At 44.3% G+C, this 19,198-nt stretch overlaps 1 long non-coding RNA gene across 2 annotated transcripts; it reads right to left on the reverse strand.

Moving 5' to 3' along the window:
- Positions 1-4,384: 4,384 nt before the first annotated feature.
- On the reverse strand, positions 4,385-7,670 carry LOC142769655 (uncharacterized). Of its 2 annotated transcripts, none has more exons than XR_012885831.1 (3): positions 7,149-7,670; positions 6,100-6,178; positions 4,385-4,508 (listed from the first exon to the last, which is right to left on the reverse strand). It is a non-coding gene; the product is annotated as an uncharacterized LOC142769655 (long non-coding RNA). The 2 variants fall into 2 exon arrangements; XR_012885832.1 differs by lacking the exon at positions 4,385-4,508 and adding an exon at positions 4,770-5,906.
- Positions 7,671-19,198: the final 11,528 nt, after the last annotated feature.

A 19,198-nucleotide genomic window follows, 5' to 3' on the forward strand; every position in this document is an offset into this window, starting at 1 on the left:
ATGGCAAGTTGTCTCCACCACGCAAAACTCTACAGGTGGGTATGCGCCACAGGAATTGGGCAAGCCCCGCTATACCGAGTAGTCTGCGCAAGCATTAAACAAAAAAATTGCGGGACTCTTTCAAGTTTCGTTTAGCATGACTGCTAGTTGGGCATGTTGGTATAAGTTTATAATCGAACAACGCTAAAAGGTACAAACACTGAGAAAGGATCCAGGACGAGTGCTCGTCCTGCGTTTTTTCAGAGTGTTTGTACTTTTTGGCCCTTGTTTCACCATGCACCTAAGTTTCACCTTTAAGAGTTGAACGCGATAGTGATATCCTGTCACTTGGGCGTATTTCAAACACATATTGCATAAAATCTTTTTGAACTTGCCATGAACACACTACGTAGCCTTAAGGGAATAGGCGCAGAAACGTGTGCGTCTTTCGTAGTGGGTGACCAACTTAAAACCACGAAGTCGTCATGTTAATCACATGATCTGATGACAGATGGCAATATAGCTTGTACCACACATTATTGCTGGAATATTTCATGGTACATTGTGAGCCACGTATAAGGGACGTGTGTGTGTTTTTAAGCATGAAAGTTACATTCACTGCATTTATTAGCAGATGAAGTTATTTCTATTCACAGTGTTCACAAGCAGAGAAGTCGCTGCCATTGTTAGATCCTGACCGTAACATTGTGCTCATGGGCAATTTCAACTGTGTCTGTAATCCATTCGATCGTACCGGGCTTAGTCGCAATGACAAAAGTGCTGAAGTGCTCTCACTTATAGTCGAAAGTGGGAGACTAGTTGATATAGCAACACTCAATAACCTGCCCTCGTATTCGCATGCACAAGGAAGTGCACATTCGTGCCTCGATCACATTTGTGTTTCAGCACCTCCTATTTCCTGTGACGTCTCATAGAAAACGGAGCCTGTTTCTTTTTCAGATCACTGCATGGTTGTTGGGCAGATACGTAGCACCATTCGATCTCACCTAAGGTAACAGTGGGCACTTTCGAAACCCAGCTCCTCAATTTTCAATGACCAGGAGTTTACTGCGTGCGTCCGCGTATCACCGAGGAACTGTTTGCTGCCTTTGTTCGCCTCTTGGGAACTTTTTAAACACGAATTTCGGACAATAGCTATAAAAAACTGGATCTGTGAGGGACTTTTACAGGAAGTTAGAGCAAAAGATGCTAAAGCAAAGTCTTCCAAACCTATATGAATATGGGCGCGAGGCTCCTGGTCGTTGTACAGACAAAATTGCTAACGCCGAAAACGCACTCCAGAGGTATGATGCTTTACGTTGCAGAGGTGCCTGTGTTTGATCCCGCAATACCCGTATTTCGCATTCAGGGGAGCGCAAACGTCAATGCTCACTCGATGAATATCGCAACGCTAAAATGAAAAACACACGAGATCTTTACTCAGCTGGATTATTGGTCAACTATCCCAATGAAATTCTATCAGAATTTCAAACTTATTACAAATAATTGTTCAATGCCTCTTCTGAAAGTCAAAATGTAGATCTCGTGACGCAGTCTTTGTTCTTTGTGATTAATCTAACTGACTAGGAATCTGAATCTATTAGTAAGCCAATCACTATACAAGAAACAGAACTTGCCATTGAACAGTTACCATTGTCGAAAAGGCCAGGACCTGATGGAATGTGCGGCGAGTTTTACAAAACATTTATATCATTATTGTACCCCGTACCTCTAGAGATTCTCACGCTGTGTTTTAATCTGGAAACGCTCTTTCGATCTTTTACTGAAAGTAACACTGTTCTAATCCCAAAATATTCAGATATAGAGAAATTTCGCCACGTTTGTAGCTACTGACCATTTACAAAGTTCAACGTTGACAACAAAATTTTTGCAAAGGTACTTTCAAACACACTTCAATTTGCAATGTTGAAATTTATCGTTGCCTATCAGACCTGCGGACTAAAATGTCGCCCAATACAGTCTTACATACATATTTCTCGCACAATATTGGAACATTTTTCACACTCATATAAACAATTGGCCATACTGCAAATAGACTTAGCGAAGGCTTTTTATCGCATTCACCATTATTTTCTGTTTTCTTTTCTCGAACATGCCAACGTAGGCTCCACTATATTGAAAGGTGCAAAACTATGCTGCAATGACTTTCCAACCCATTCAATTGTTACTGGCTATTCTTTAAAGCCCGTGTTCCCTAACTCGTTTGTGAAACAAGGTTTTGCGTTGTCGTCAATGCTTTTTGTTCTTTACTTGGAGCCACTGCGCTTAGGAGTAATTCGATCTAGTAACGTCCGTGGTTTCAGTGCTTATGGAAATGAGGTAATGGCCTTAAAAGATCTTGAAAGTAATCTGCAGGAAACTTAAGTAATTTATAACAACCTCGGAAAAGAACAGCGCTTCGAGATCAGTAATAGTGCACTTGAAGTTGTAAAAGACTACGTCTACTTAAGACGGGTAATAACGGCGGAGCCGAACCACGAGATTGAAGTAACTGGAAGAATAAGAATGGGGTGGAGGACATTCGGCAAACACTCTCAAATCAGTACTGGTAGATTTCCACTATCCCTCAAAGAAAGGTATATAACAGCTGCATCTTGCCGGTACTTAGCTACAAAGCAGAGACCTGGAGACTTACAAAGAGGGTTCAGCTTGAATTGAGGACGCCGCAGCGAGCAATGGAAAGAAAAGTGGTGGGTGTAAACTTAAGACACAAGAAGAAGGCAGAGTGTATTAGGGAACAAACGGGGGTTAAGGATATGATAGTTGAAATCAAGAAGAGAAAATTGAGATGGGCTGGGCATGTAGCGCGTAGACAGGATAACCACTGGTCATTAAGGATAACTAACTGAATTCCCAGAGAAGGCAAGCGAGTTAGGGGAGACAGATAGTTAGATGGGCAGATGAGCTTAAAAAGTTGGTGGGTATAAAATGACAGCAGCAAGCACAGGACTGAGTCGACTGGCGGAACATGGGAGTGGCCTTTGTCCTGCAGTGGACGTAGTCATGATGATGATGATGATGACGACGTACTGCAAATGATTTGTTAATCAAGGATTCACATACAGAAATTTCACCGTGTATTTGCTACCTTTATTTGGTCATCAACCTAAGAACTGATGTGGCTAGACAATGTTTTTAGACCTGTTTGTGCAGGAGGTCTTGGGTTGGCGCACCTCTTTATCAGACAACTGGTGTGGAATTTTTCCTATTTCCTTGACTGTGCTCCCCCGCTGCTTCGAAAATTCTTGCAAGTAAATTTCACAGATGTTTTACCAAATTCAGTGGTACCTACTAATTTTTCATCGCCTTCCTATCTGCAAGAGTTTATGCGTCAAGTGTACAAGCCCGTGCGTTTTCCAACAGCCACATTCGCCAATTAAAATTTGTTCTCTAGCTCAAAAAAATATCTATATTATGCTGTATTCGGTATGGTATTTCCTGCCCCACTTTACCGCTCCCCCTATATTGGATTGTCTGGTCATGTCGTGTCATTACGTGTAACGAAGCCTATTTCACCCATAGCCAGGACTTTTTTACGAAGCGCATATAGAAACAATACCTGTAAAAACTTGCTTAAACGCCAAAGGCATCTTTGTATTCTCAACTAACTGCCGCCTCTGTGAAGTTCGAAAAACAATAGAACATTGCTTTATTAGTTGTAAGAACGCCATTCTTTTTCGGGATGTCCTGCAGAGGGCTTTAAAAGAATGACTGAATTTAAATGATCATAATATTCGATATCTTGTACCACCCAAATGCAATGATATGTCAGTTGACATGTTGTTGTTAATGGGCATGCATACTTTATGGAAAACTCGCGTGTTGGACAGGCATGCGGAATTAATGGCGTCTTCGCAATGCCACTTTGTACAAATGACTGTGCAGCTAAAAGACTTTTATGACCAGCTGCAGTTTCAGCCGGACTGGTATCCAGAGTTCATGAATCGTGCTGCTCTAATACCCTTTTAGACATTGTGTATTATGGGATTTGCTTTGTAATGTACATTGTACATTTGTCGAAGCATTCTTACGTATGTCGTACGCTATGCTTGTACCTAAACCGCAATTGTGCTAAATATCATGTAAGAGAAGAAAAAGTGGCGACGATGTGTGTTATAACACACATCGTCGCCACTTTTTAACGCTTAACACATGGCGAGAGCTCCTTGGAAGAGCACTGCTTGGGTGCTTCTAACACAAAAAGTGGACAATATTGAAAGGAAAATAAATGCTTTATTGTTCTTTTTATGAGGCGACGTGTGACCACACATAAAAGTAGACTTCGCCACACCACAGCCAACACTAAACAAACACCATAATACACCAAAGGTTTTCTGCGTCATCCGTGGAAAAACAATCTTGAATTTCTAGCATAGGGCAGTTTGTGTCATCATTGGTGACAGAAGGGCAACTTCTCCAATTCTGAAGAACTAAAGTTTCGCAGCTGGTGTTTCCATCAGGCTAGCGCAGCAGAACGTCACCGCAGGCATATGTGAAGCATCTCATTGCTGCAAGAAAAAAAATAGAAGTGTGAGGTTAAACATGCCAGAATCAATTCATAACAATGAGTCACACACACTGCAGCAGCGCTTACATTCTAGGATGTCTACTGCAAAACGAAATGTGAAAAAAAGGAAGGTTCGGCCAAACGTTACTTGGCAAGCCATATAAATGCTGATGTGGTAGACGCTCTTCACATGATGTCTCAGACAGCAATATTCTGGAAGAAAATGTTCAGCACCTCAACAAGGCATATTTGTAGCAGGTAAAGATACCTTTAGGTTCAGTTAACTTGTTTCCTATACACAGCTGAGTGACATTTCTATGAGCCCATTCAGCAATGGGCATTCTAAAGGAGGTCATGTGTGTGGCAAATAACACGTACTGTCCGCTCATGTTAAAATACTTATTTAGCTCGTGCACATAGTTGCTCTCGATTCTACTGTTCTATCATACGCTGCTGCGTCTTGAATTGTGCAATACCTGTAGGCACAAGCCAAGCATGCAAAGCCCGCTTGAAAGCAACCATTTGCAGAGGCTACATGATAATCTTCAGTATATTTCTTTGTACCTGACGCAAACGGCTGGACAAAACTATAGACAAATAAATGTAGACCGTGCTACATTCAAAAAATGCTTTAAATTTAAAAAACTAGGGTGCATTTGTTCACTCGGTTGACGAGTCACAGCCACGAGATATGTAAACGAAGCAATATATCTTAAGGCATGCACAGATATTCTGATTCTTTGTTTGACAGTGTCACAGATAGCTTTCCAATACATATATATTTGAGAGCAACAAGATGTGAAGCTTTTATTAGTTCAAGGTCTTGTTGGTTCACAGCCAAACAGGTTACTGCTTGTTAGACAAATTGGAATAAGCACACCATGGTTTCCAAAAAAAAAGCATTATTAGAAGTTAGCTCCCGGTGTGAATGTCTGCCTATTTATTTTGTACTGCCTTCTACATGTGCCACAAAGACATTTGTTGAGGATGTGCTACCAGTCAAGCCAAGATCGCATACTTGGTCAATGTGATGGAAATACAAACATTAGAAACACTGCCACCTCTAGTAAGAGCATAACACTTCAGTATCTTGGACTAGCAAAGAGGTGCACAAGAAAGTTAAGCCCACTCTTGCGGAACTTTGAACGCGAATATTTCAGAGTGGGGGAGGTCAACATGCTGTGGCAATTTTAAACCCACGAAACATCTGCAGAAAACAGGGTAAAGGCAAGTCAAGAAACGCTGTTATGAAGGCCTGCGCATGGACAGCTTTGTGAATCTAGACTCAAGTGTTATGCTTTGTGCAAGCCAAAATCCATGTAAATAGGGAAAGCATACTATTAGGAGTACCAGCGTAAACAAATCTTGGCAGTTGGCTTTTTAGTACAAACAGCAATCCCTGCAATGAAAACATAAACATTTTATCTTAACGGTAACAGTGTGAGCACACTCACGGGCCAGCGCAGCCATGTCGAATTGTCAGTGCCAGTGTAACCATGTGGCATAATGAACTATTCTCTGGCCAACACATGCACAGTTTGCCCCTAAAAAGCGATGCTTTCATATACGTAGTACAAAAAGTCTGCACTTACCAAAATTCACTTGCTTTCTGTACTTTAGCATCGTTGGGAGCATCTTTATCTGCAGTATAACCAAATTTGTGTCATATCCCTGAAAAAAAGTAAAAGACATGCATCAAATATTGTTTCATATGGTAGCAGTGAAGTCAGGTTAAGAACAGCCAAGTGGGAATCAGCCTAATTATGTGCATGCGGCGAATCCCAAACGGCGTAATTGAGGTTGTCGAAATTTTCGTCGATTGGTATTAACGTCGATATGTGACTTCAACGGCATGCCAAGTTTTCACAGTGCATAAAGATTTCATGATGCAGAATAATGACAGCGCTAACGAGAACGTACAGCATTTATGATTGTCTTTTACAATATTCAGTTTTGCTAAGGTTTTGCATCACTAAAGAAATCTGAAAGATTTGGGTCATTCCTCCTCCAATTGTTCTGTCAATATGTAAACTGCTCGCTTGATGGTGCGCTTATAAAATAGTACGTTCAGCGCAGAGGTGAAGCAAGTGACGCAGTGATGTGGGCAGATTTTTTTTTTTTTAGGCGTGCGGGGAGGGGGGGGGGGGGGTCCGCTTATCTGAATAGGCCGGGCAAGCAAATATGGTCGTCAATTTGGGCTCCCTACGCCCGGCCTAAAAAAATTCTGTGCGCAACCGCCTGGCTATGCCAGTGAAGTGATGCGACAATGATTTGTTAACTTACTGATTTACATACACTTTACATCTCTAAAAAATGCGGCCCAAGGCCCCAACACTCAGCCGTTAACATTACATAAAGCCAATGGTAGAAAAGTGCCAGTATGAATGCAGCTACAACCCCGCCCCAATGTTTTTTCAAGCGAGGTAGTGTTGCGGAAATGAAGTTTTAACTGCAAAAGTACACTGGCACTGCAGTGGTGACAGGGGAAGCAAGAGGGTATGCAGGCGGTAATAGAGGTAATTTAGTCCGATACGGCCAGCAATGGATACGGTGAATAAGAGCAAATCATTTCTCTTTCAATAGCGCAACCACTCAACAATGTATTGTAAGAGCATTAAATGTTGCTGGAAATGCCACTCACCTGCACGCTGATGCATGCACAGTCCTTTGTCCGACGAGCGAACAGGCTTGCAGATAGCTGAAGACGTGTTTACGATGTGTTTGTTCCACCCAGCAGCAAAATCCACAACTACTTCGCGCTCCATAAAGATATATATACACTAACCTTCATCACGAATAAGTAGAAACGCAAATCTGCGACACACACACACGATCAAAACATAGCTTACAAGCTCGCACGTCCATGTGCTCGCCAACCACAGACCATATGAAAATGAGTAAGTAGTGCGAACGCGAACCTAGTTGCGCCGAAAAAAAAAAAAAAAAAAACGTCGAGCAGTGGCAGCACAGGCGTCAGCGCAATAATTTCAGTGTGTTCTCCTAATACAATTATAAAAAAAAACTGAGGTACACTAAAACTCATAAATAAATATAAAAAGTTGAGTGTAATTTTTATTTAGTGCTAGTCAACATAAACACTGAATAAAAATTACTTTGTAACTTACATCGTTTGCTACACTAGCGCCACATTTGTCGTGCGGGCGCAGATGGCGCAGATTTGTCATTCTGCCCTCAAACTACACGGTGAAGCGTGCTACTAAGTATATCGCTGATGAGAAGCGCGTCTGGGTCCGCTTTTTTTTTTTTTCTTCTCCGATATATCTGGGCGGGGGGGGGGGGGGGGGCTCCTTATGCACGTGTTTCGGTGCTTGATCGACTTTGACGCCCTTACTTCGCGGACGAACGGCATGTCTAGGCTTTTTTTATCGTTGTTTTGCACGTGTTTCAGTGTTCGGTCCGCTTTGACGTGCCAACTCTCCATTCTGCTGCTGCGTGTGTTAGGTACTTGCCGTAGCTGTATTCTCAGGCCTTCTGTGTTCAGCCAGCGCTGCTATCTTATTATCTGCGGATGCTAAAATAAATCACTGGTTTGGTTTGGTGAAGTTTGGCACACAGAACAAACAATATTCTGGTCCATGATTATCATTGTGGGCGGCATGCATATTTGTGTGCGGTGTCCTGCCGGGGAGTAACCGTTGCGTGACGAGAGCATTTACAGCGGTTCCTCCTTCCGTTGCTCCCTTACAAACTTAAGATGAATACAGTTGCTCCCCCCTTCTCGAACAAGTCGGCCATCTTGTTCCGCTTGGTCTTTTCGGAGAGTAACAGTCGGTCTGAAGGAGTAAAAACAGCCGTTGCTCCCATTTTGGCCATTTTTGGCTTAGAGTGTAGAACATTTGCTTTCCACGCAAACGACCAGAGTTTCATCCCCACTCTAACCCAGTATTTTTTATCAATTATTTTATTTGCATCGTTCTCGATATTTTTGTCACGCATAAGATGGTGATTTTTCGCTCACAACCAACGACGCTGATGCCAGCGTTTCTGCGAAACGAGCGCTTTAACTCTATCGCGTTAAAATTCTGCTCGCTGAAATGGAGCACATGAGACAAGTGTCACGCAGAAACTGTAAATGAAACCAGTGTATCGGGATCTAGACTCTGGCGTATTAACAAAAAACAGTTTGCTCTCCCCCTCCCCTCCCCCCCCCCGGTAGCTTTTGCTACAGTTCCAGAAGCTGTCCCCGAATATGGGTGCCCATGATGCAGCTCTGTATACAGTTTGTCGCACAAGAACCACCTAATCCTGAGTGACTGCAAAGTATGCAGCCCTCCAAAGTTTGTTCTCCATTTTGCGTAACGGCCTACATGAGCAGCTAGTTGCAGAATTTAGGCATGTTCGCCATGAATCCGCGATCAAAAGACACCATATAATATTCCAGGGGTTAATTAGCAAGACACTTTGGCACTTCGGACAATGATCGAGTGGACACAGCTACTCGATGCGCCCCCGACGGCGTCAGCAGTGACCACCACAGCCCGCTATCAAGGTCTGACGCAGCTGAAAGACTTCGCGTGCTAGCACGTCATTTAGCGCTGAACCGGTGGGATACACAGACGTTCCCAACCCTCCGCATGCATGCCTCAAACCCAGATCCTTAATTACAGCTCCAATCTAACCTTTTGCGACGTGTTCGTATACTCTGCCGGCTTGTCTCTGGATCGGAGAGGCATTCTCGCCTGCTTATTCATTTCAAAGAGCAGCCCTTTCAGCCACATTGAGCCAGATAGATAACCACCCTATCAAAGAGGATAGATTCTTAGGGTACTGACCTACCCGGTCTCTAGCGCGAGCGGCTATATATAGTGGCGCTGTTGAAGTCTGTTCAAGAAACCAGACTGAACGACAGGTCACTGGTCTCAGAGAATGCTTTTGGACAATGACGTTACATTATCTCTTCTTCTTTCGTTTTGCTGTTAACCTTTCCCCAGTACAGTCATGCAAACGGGAGTTTTTTCCAGTTCAAGCTCCCAGTCTTTACTTTTCCTTTCTTTGTCTCTCTCGTGCACAATAGCAATGAGCGATTGAAAGACGTCGAAGGAACGCGGACACGTTTTCTTCAGCCGTACAAATACGAAAAGAGACTTCTTAGAAAATGACGCAACTTTTTGCGTGTGTAATCCCGCAGTTAGGTTCACTTTTACCCAGCAGACTCTACATTGAGGCTGTCTTATCGGATCAGTGCACCAAATGTTTTTTTTTTCTTTACTTGGGCTTATAGATACTTTTTGTAGCAACAAGAGAGCAATACCGAGAAGCTAAACAATGCATAAACAGGCCAGACTTTTTGGCTTACCAAGATGTGATGTCTTCGAGAACACGAACTCCCTAAACTCCCAATTGCCAATAAACAAAATACAGAAAAAGCGAGCGCAACACCGCACAAGACGGCAAAGTTGGAGGCGTCAATGACGCGTGGAAAGATGGTTTTTTATCCAAGCCTTTGTGTTTTCAAATACGTCTTCATTAACGGACACTATTTTTTATAACCACGCCGGCACGGGCGCTGTGCTATTTATAGCAACAAGCTTAACTCACATTTTCATTGGTACACTGTTGTTGCAGTTTGTTGGGACAAGACCAGCGCTTTCTTCTCGTCGCGCGTTGTTGAGCCGAACCAGGGTAACTTTCTTCGAGTATCTTCTCGATGGAGAAAAGGCGCTTAATCCAGGCCACCTCACATTATCGTTTTTTTTTCTTTTGTACCATAGGGAAATCGACATTGATTGATATCGCTTCTCGACAGTGCCGTCATGCTCCGCCTTCGCAGCGTGTCTCCCCTTTGGCGTTATACTTTATTAGCATCATGCGATGCGTTCACGCCAACAGCAGAGAAGCATGCAATTAGATCTTGATCGACAGGTCAAGGACTCTTTACAAATCTAATTCCTTTGAATTGCCTCGGTTTTCTTTATTTTTATATCACTTCTGTGGCCCTTTCACGTGTGTAGCCAAGCACAAAAGTTTACGGACCACGCGAGTGAGTGGCCAGGAGCCTCTTCGCGACATTTCCGCCACGTCATTGGCAATCGATAAGAGCGCTGCGCTGGAGAAGCATCTGTCCCTTAATCGATGGCCTGTCTGTTTTCTGAATGGACGCAAATATCTTTCACCTTTCACGTTTTAACGTGACGCGCTCTTTGGAAGCCGCGGCTATTTGCTTCTCTCTCGAGAGATAACAGTCATTCGTTCAGCATATCTGTGCATTTTCGTGGTATGTGTCTAACTTCCTTTAAAACTTCTCTGTGGTTTTCGCGAAAATCCATCACTCGGTGATGAGTGACAGCCGCTTTCAAGGACACTTACGGATTCGCACTTGAGTTGCCTGGCACTTAGCGTCTGTCGACACCTGTGGCAGCGATTTCAAGTGAAGCCTTCGGCGTTGAACGTCGGCGGTGGCTTGATGGATGCGGTAAGCTACATTGTAAAACGATAGGTACGTTCGTGTTTTTCTTTGTCCACTCCCACCGAGCCTACCTACTTTTCTCGCCGCCTCTGAGACACTTTTGTCCCAGCTGTTTGCTCTACTTTTGCACTAAATTTATAGATTTTTTTCTATCTTTACATACTATAACTACTGCCATTTTAAAAACACTGCGAGTGAACACCTCAGCTCATAGTGTGTTCAGAGGCAAGACTGTGCACCGCTCAAGTGAGCGATCGATCTGAGGTTCTGAAAGATCCAGGAATTTGACACTATGCCACGTGTCTGTAAGTAACGCTAAGACCAGTAAGAAAAAAAGAACTGAGGAAAGACCCCATCCCCTGACACGCAAATAAAAAAAAAGCAAGTCGATGTCGTCAGATTTCTTAGACTGCTTGAGAAAAGAAGGTAAGACGCTTTAAAAAGTTTCAGCAACACGTGTCTGTGTGAAAAATTGAGGCATTCTGTGCTTCTCTGGAGCTTCAATTTCCTTTTGTGCTCGGCTTTGCTTCGTCTCTACGGATGCAACCATTTCACATGTATTCTCTGTTTGTAATGGGTTCTTGATTTTTGCATATTCTAGCTTTTTCTCAGGGTTTTTAGATGCGGAGCATCTAATACTCGAGGCTTGTAGTGCGGCGCCGTCCGCAAGCTTCCTCCTCCTTCTTCCACCATCTGTGCATCCCTTCCTTCTCTACACACCGCGCGCGCTTCACTCCTCCACCATCTGTGCACCCTTCCTCCTCTACACAACGCGTGCGCTTCTCCTCTTCACGAACATTCGCTAGCTGTATAATGTAGCGCGCATGCGCCGTCACGCTTCGAGAACATCGGCAGCTGACGCGCGCGCATGCGCCGTTGCGCTTCCCCCCCTTCTCGAACATTCGACAGCTGACAGTGCATGCGCCGTCGTGCTGTATATATACTCAAGGTCGGCGCTCGCTCGCTCAGTTGCCGCTCGTCGGTTGGTTTGTACGGCGCGTCGACGTCCAAGGTCACGGTGAAATGAATTCCAACGAATCCACAAACACAATGATCGACGTCCCTTCGACCAGCGCCGCCCTTTCGCATACGTGTGTACGTGTTCACTCATTTAACACCCCCTCCTACAACCACGTTAACCAATTTAGCCATCGACCCAAGTAAGTCGCAATTTAACACCCCATTTCACAACCACGTTAACCAATTTAGCCATCGACCCAAGTAAGTCGCACTTTAACACCCGTTAACCAATTATATGCTCTGCATCCTCCTCAGTGTACCCCGAGGGAAGCTGCGGGCAATTTTTTTTTTAATTTTGTTTTGTTACATTCAGCAGAAAGGATCGCCAAGCTAAATGTCACACCGTCTAAAAGCTGTCACTGCATTTGGAACTTAATAAAGCAAATTAGACAAAAAACTGCAGTCATTCTCTCCACCCTCTCTTTCTCTTATAAATCCGCAGTAATTTCTCTATGTATGACTTCAAGTTATGCGATACAGCAGGCTAAAAAAGAACAAAAAAACTTGCGAACACCTGTAACCTTGTCACCAAGTCGACAGATAAATCAGCCACAGCTTATCACGAAACTGCTATTTCGGAGAATCATAAACACTCACTAACTCACTCATTCAACATGCTCACTCACCCTCTGCCCGATCTTTCATCTGTCTTGCAAATTTTCGGCTGCTGGGTGACATCAAGCGCGTATGGTTTCCTGGATGTCCGGATTGTGGTTCGGTGAAAGCGGAGGCAGTGTTTATATTTAGGAAGTGTTCCCGAATACGAGAGTCCGAAAAAGGAATCGAAGACAGAATTTGAATGTCGTCAGCCCTCCTAAAAACTGGCGCCGTTTAAGCTCGCCAATGACCCATGTGGCGTTAACAGAAAACTACCATCATCAAGAATGACCTCTACCTTATATGGCGCCTAGCGTCGCCTAGCAACGCGTTTTATGAAAGAAAATAGGAGGAGCGCGAAAGAGAAAGGGTCAGGACAAGCAGAAGAAATGAATAAAACTGAAATTCAGAAACGTGCATAACACGCGAGAGCGTGCAGGGCGTGCTCAACAGGCGTTTTCTATTTATTTATTTATTTATTTATTTATTTATTTATTTATTTATTTATTTATTTATTTATTTATTTATTTATTTATTTATTAGTAGCAGCCGTTCCTGGAACGCTGCTTTCGGGCAGAAGCGGCGTGGCGTTTTTCATCTTTTTTCTATCGTTCCTAAGCCTTTAGACCGGTTCACGTATTTGGAATTGTTGGTCCCACATCGCACGAAAGAGAGAAAAGAAAGAGTGCGATGTGGACGCCAGCACCAGCGTCAGGATTGCTCGCGCGCTATTGGTTCGCCTCTGTAGGTGACGTGTTGGTGACGCGTGCGCTGGTGACGCAGCGACACAGACTAAGCTTGCACACCTGTTAGCACTGGGAGGCCATGTTGACGAGCTCAGACCCAGTCGTCCAGTTAAGGGTCGTGGAGTGAGCCACACAGGTCGCCGCCAACCTTGGGTTGATGGCCATCTAACAACCATCCGTAGCTGCTTTCTGACGAAATAAAGTTTTACCATCCATCCATGTACACCTGCACCTCATTTTCACCCATGCTCCCCGCTCTGCCATTGTCCCTGTCCGTCTAAGCGGCGCAGCCCCCGCCATAATCCATGATAACGAGGGACGGGGTTGGGGATACACACTAGGGTAGTGAAGAAAAGACATTGGTTGGGTGCTCCAGCTGCTTATTCAGATGCCGCGGAAGCCTCGCAGAGGGCATTGTTAGCTCCCCCAAGACTGCCTGCGTCATGGTCGTTTGAAGCAAAGACATGGGGCGAATTTTCGCTCAGCCACCGATCTCCCGAAGACACGCGTACGGTTACTGTCGTCATCGCTGAGTCACCGAAACACAGAGAAAGTGTTTACGGCTGTTCCATAGTGCGGAAGCACCCTCGCCCCTTCTGTGACTTGGGTGGATCGCTACCGTGAGGCGACGGTGCGAGCGAGTGGGTTTCGATCAAATGACGATAGCATGGGGATGGTGTCAATGAGCGAAAAGGTTTCGACTGTCGTCGGGAAGTGCCTCTGCGACGCCTTCAGCACAGACAGCAGCAAGCAACTAACACGACGTGGATCGTCGTATTACTTGCCTTGCTGTAGCTGGCGAGCCACTCGTGTGCATCCGTCTTTGCAGAGGTCGACGAGGAGGCACTTCACGTCAGATGGGCTGGCTGAAGTGGCGTCTATATCGCACTTAAATGTGTGCGTGGCTGTCATGTCTTTCGGAACCACGTCGCTAACCGAAACAGGCTTCGCGTTTGTTGTACTGGCGTCTAATTCAGACGTGAGCGTCTGGGCGTCTGCCGTGGCAGTCGGAATCGTGTTTCTGCAAGGGCAGCTGGAACTGGTGCAGTCTGTGACAGAAGCGCAATGCACTTGACTGAATATTAGATGGTGATTTCGAACTTTATTTCGCACACTACCATCCCTAGGTAATGCCCCTAGATGAAACATCTAGGGACCTTACGTCGACCACGCCAACAGTGTCGCGTATGTAGTAGTGGTTGATTGAATAAAAACAACAGTCACTCTTCTGCAACTTTTGCGGGTAGCACGGTTCAGCTCAGCTTTCACAGGGAGAGAAAAAGAGGGACGCCAAAAGTCAGAAAGAAAAGGTAGAGAAAGAGTGTGGCGGTAAGTTGTGGGTGCTTGTGTACGATAGAACAGCCGGAAAAACTCCGCTCATTCCATCGCGGGCGCGTGCGTGCGTCATCTGCACGTCACCTACAGGCGTGCATGTCACCTGCAGAGAGGAACCGATAGCGCGCGAGCAATCCTGACGCTGCCGCTGGCGTCCTCCTCGCACTCTTTTTTTTTTCCTCTTTCGTGCGATGCGGGACCAGCAATACCAAATACGCGACCGGGTCAACAAGAGAAGTTTCACGTGATCATGGAAACGAAGTTCCGTATTCAATTTTTTTTTTCAAAGTCAAAACCTTCGGTAAAAGCAACCTTGCGCGTTCTGTAGGAGATTGGTTTCAGTCCGCCCGTATGAAATATTACAATGAAGCGCGCACAACAAGCGTATACTTTTTCCCCAAATGTGTTTTAGACAGTTGGTAGAACGCATTCATATGTGAATGTCATATGTGAATTGAGCTTCAGCTCAATTCACATATGACAACATGGGTGCGTGGCCTAGTGTTCTACGCAATCGCGTTCAGGCCACGGTGACCAGGCTTCGAACCGCAGCCCCAAAAAGAAATTTTACTTTGTTTTATTTATTATTTACTTCGTGCGCGTGCGCCATAAGACGATCAAGATAGTTTTCTGGCACACCTTCACCTACATAGGTCAGTCTATGCAAGCTTCGCTTGAAAATGAACGTTCTCGGCGAGGCTCAGTTGACTAGATGTTTGTTTTATCCTCCGCACAGCAAGTTGGCTAGACCTCAGGCCATCACGTTCGAACGCTGCAGAACAAGTACTATTCAATCTATCTTTCCTCAGCATCGTCTCATCCGAGGATTTTGCGTCTACTTGCCTTGATTGCAGTGAGGTTAGTAACTTTGAACACATGCTCTAGCAGTGTCCCTCGTTAGGGGACCCAAGTTGGCTCACAGAACAGGATTGTGACTCTACCTTACGAAGTTCCGAGTTACTACCACAACTACGGGCTGTCTAGAGAGCCCGCGATGAGATTAGGTTAGGTTAGGCAACCCACGTTGGGGTGGCCCGCGGCATTGCTATGAAGGAGTAGCGTTTCTCAGGATATGTGCATTAGAAGTCTGTCTGTCTGTCTGTCTGTCTGTCTGTCTGTCTGTCTGTCTGTCTGTCTGTCTGTCTGTCTGTCTGTCTGTCTGTCTGTCTGTCTGTCTGTCTGTCTGTCTGTCTGTCTGTCTGTCTGTCTGTCTCGGTGAGGCTGAATTCGAACACGCGTGACTACGTTTCGAAGGCAAGCGTCATACCCACTCAGCTATCCAGGCAAGCTATCGGAAGAAAATATTTAAGGAACGGTATCAACGCGTTGATGTGAGCTGGAAAACCAGAAAAGAGAGAAAGAAAAAGAGACAACAAAATAAAGGAGCAGCAGGGCTTCTCAAACGTCGAAAACATAAACGGATATTCCAGAAACCCGCGGGGCTCCTCATCCCGAACTTGCCTGTCCGAAAAAGTAAATTAGTTGCAAATAGGGGTAACATGTGAATAACTCGCAATCGTTCAAGCCGTTCTCGGAACCCTAAGATGTCCTTCCGGGACCCCCAGGCTTCAGCGGAGCCGAGTTTGACTGCCCATCAAGTTTAGAAAACGATACAAATGAACAGGAAGAGAGCAAACGTAGCATGGCTTTATACTGTATAGTATAAGAAGGGGGTGGGAAAAGTAAGTGAAAATGAGGAGGAGAGGACAGAAAAAGAAAACCTTTCTGAAAAGAGTTCAGTACCTAAGCGACAAGATCACCTTAGACAGTTTGTTGAACATTTATTTTTTGTGGGAACATTTAAATTGGCGTGATTACTTGTGTTTTTACAAACTCTGCATGGTGTGGACACATTTTTATGTAGTGTGGACACATTTCTGTGTGGTGTGGGCACACAGTATTGAAAAACGTGGACTCATTGCGCAACCGTCGTGCAATGCACCTATGTATAGCCTTGTGTTTGCTACAGAATATGCGATGTCGACTTTTGTGCAAGAAAAGAGGAGTAGCCGTTGCCACGCATTGGCAATAACCTCTCCTTATATACATTTATTTTAAAAAACAAAGCACGAATGAACTTATTTATGGGTAACTGATATTATTTCAAATTTTAAAATGTTAGAAGTCATTGGCCATGTTTTACAACAGTTGTCAATGCGATCCAAGACACTTTCGAGGGACAGGTGATCATCAGCACTGTTTGTGCAACAATAAACAGTGCAGTCATCAACAAATATACGTGCACAACATCATATGCTATTTATCAGGTCAATAACGTGAATTACGAATAGCAAAAGGCCACGAACGCTACGAAGCAGAACTCCTGATGTGACGTTGGAGGGAGACAAGAAGTAATTATTAACGACGGTGAACTCCTGGCGGCTAGAAAAAAAAGGTACGAACACATCAAAAGGTTAGAAAATCCAACTTAAGCACAGAAAGGTTTTATATTAGTCGGCAATGCGTTACGGGATCGAATTCTCTAGTACAAATCCTAGGAAGATACAATCTGTTTGTAAATTAATATTTATGTTTTACTGAAGGTCAGTAGTGAATTCACATAACTGTGACTCACAGAAGCCTTTCCTGAAACCATGCTTATTTTGGAGGAAGAAATTATTATATTCTAGGCGATTGCAGATGTGCTCAAATGTCTTGCAGCAAGTGTATGTTAGTGAGATGGGGCGATGAGTTTCGTGCAAATGTTTACTTTTGGAAAGAGGCACTGACTTTCATACTTTTCACTCAGTGGGGAGTTCACTTGTTGATAACGACTGTTTATAAATCAGAAGAACGATTGCGCTGGAAACTTAAATGGTATAACGAGATAATACTTGCGGCACACAAAATTTTAGACATTTCGTAGAGGACTGCTAGTGATTACATGATTAAGGCAGCTCAATATCTCGCACACACACACACACACACACACACACACACACACACACACACACACACACACACACACACACACACACGAAACAAACAAAGCTTGCTAATTGTATACGTAAGGTTGCTGCTATATAAAGAAGAAAAGAAGGAAACTTGTAGGGCCTTTTTGCTAAAAGTCACCCAGCACAAACGCGATTACTCTGCTTGATGTGTATGTCACGAGGTGTATATTGATAGCATGTAAGTGAATTATATTAGCGAAATAATCAATTTATTTATCGCTCAGTGACAGCATAGAACGCAAGCTAGAGCTCGGTTGCTGTCGGAATCTATTAGCTTTATGAAGTAAGCACGTATACCTGCCTAGGAGGCAGATTAACTTGTTGACTCACAGAGCTGTTACACGCATTTTCGCACGTTAGGCTGGCTGAGTGTTTGTGAGTGCTGCTTTAAGGGTAGTGAATAAATTACTTTCCTTGTGGCCCCACGTGTTTCATATTAATAGCAAGCACCTTCATCCTCACTTGTGAACTGACAAATCAACTTCGCTTAGGAAAATGATGAGAGCCATATTGAGTAAAGTTCTTTTGACCGCAAAGATATTCGGATTCGATCGAAAGTGCCTAAGTGACTGCTTTGCTAATGAGCAATCACGGGTGTTCATGACTTGAGGAGTGATTTTCTCATTACAAACTTCATGCGCACGCACACACACAGTGCGCAAACGCACACGTGCATAAGAACTTTTAAACACGTGCACATATAGAAAGAAAGTGGCGCGCCAGAAAGCGGTGTATCCGAAAAGGTGCTCGAATGTACGCATACACATAAGCATGCTTTGCTCTTGATAAGTGATGACTGCACATTACAAATAATGGCTTTCCTTAGAGGCCATTTGTACAGCCCTACCAGCAGCTCTGAGCCTGCTCATTAAGCCTATGCTGTCCTCGTGTTCTCCCTTTTCTTCTTTTAGTAAAGTTAGAAACGCAAATAGAACAGCCGCCATTTCCTGATCCCGGGGAATTTTTAAGCTGCTGTTCGCTTGATCAGCCATTAATATTTCAAACACGGTGTTCTGAAACGTTGTGCTGGGACTGTATATCGGTGGAGTGCATAACAAGACGCGCAGGTTAGCGCCACGTGTGAGCACGATTTATCTACTCTCTCTCTTTCTCCATCTTTAAAACTCCCTCACCCTTTCGCCCAGTGTGGCGTAGCATAGCGGTCCTTCTAGACTGATTAACATCCCCGCCTTTCCTTCATTTTCTGTTCCTCCCTTCCTACCTTCGGACCGCTAACGCTGGACTGTCCTCCGATCAGTCCCCGTATCAGTACCGCGGCGAACACTGAGAAGCACAAACGGCGTCCTTTCTCTCTCTTTTTTTTTTGTTCAACCTTAATGGCCAATCTATAGTGTCAGGTACAAGCCGCGTAGGCTCTTATACAAACAAGAAACTTTATTACCTACTACTAGGTGTTTCCATGTAAGATCGAACAAAGCATGGCTGGTCGACCTCTTAAATTTCTTTCAAAATTTTGTAGATTGTTGCCTGATCATTGGAAAAAAGATACCCGCAAGTGATTTTGGTGAAAATTTTTTTAGAAGCACAGTAAATCAATAATGACGAAGAGGTGGAGTGCCACGCTTAGCTGCTCTGCTTGTTTTTTTTTTTT

The sequence above is a fragment of the Rhipicephalus microplus genome, chromosome 1, assembly GCF_043290135.1.
Source record: "Rhipicephalus microplus isolate Deutch F79 chromosome 1, USDA_Rmic, whole genome shotgun sequence".
Taxonomy (NCBI): Eukaryota; Metazoa; Arthropoda; class Arachnida; order Ixodida; family Ixodidae; genus Rhipicephalus; species Rhipicephalus microplus.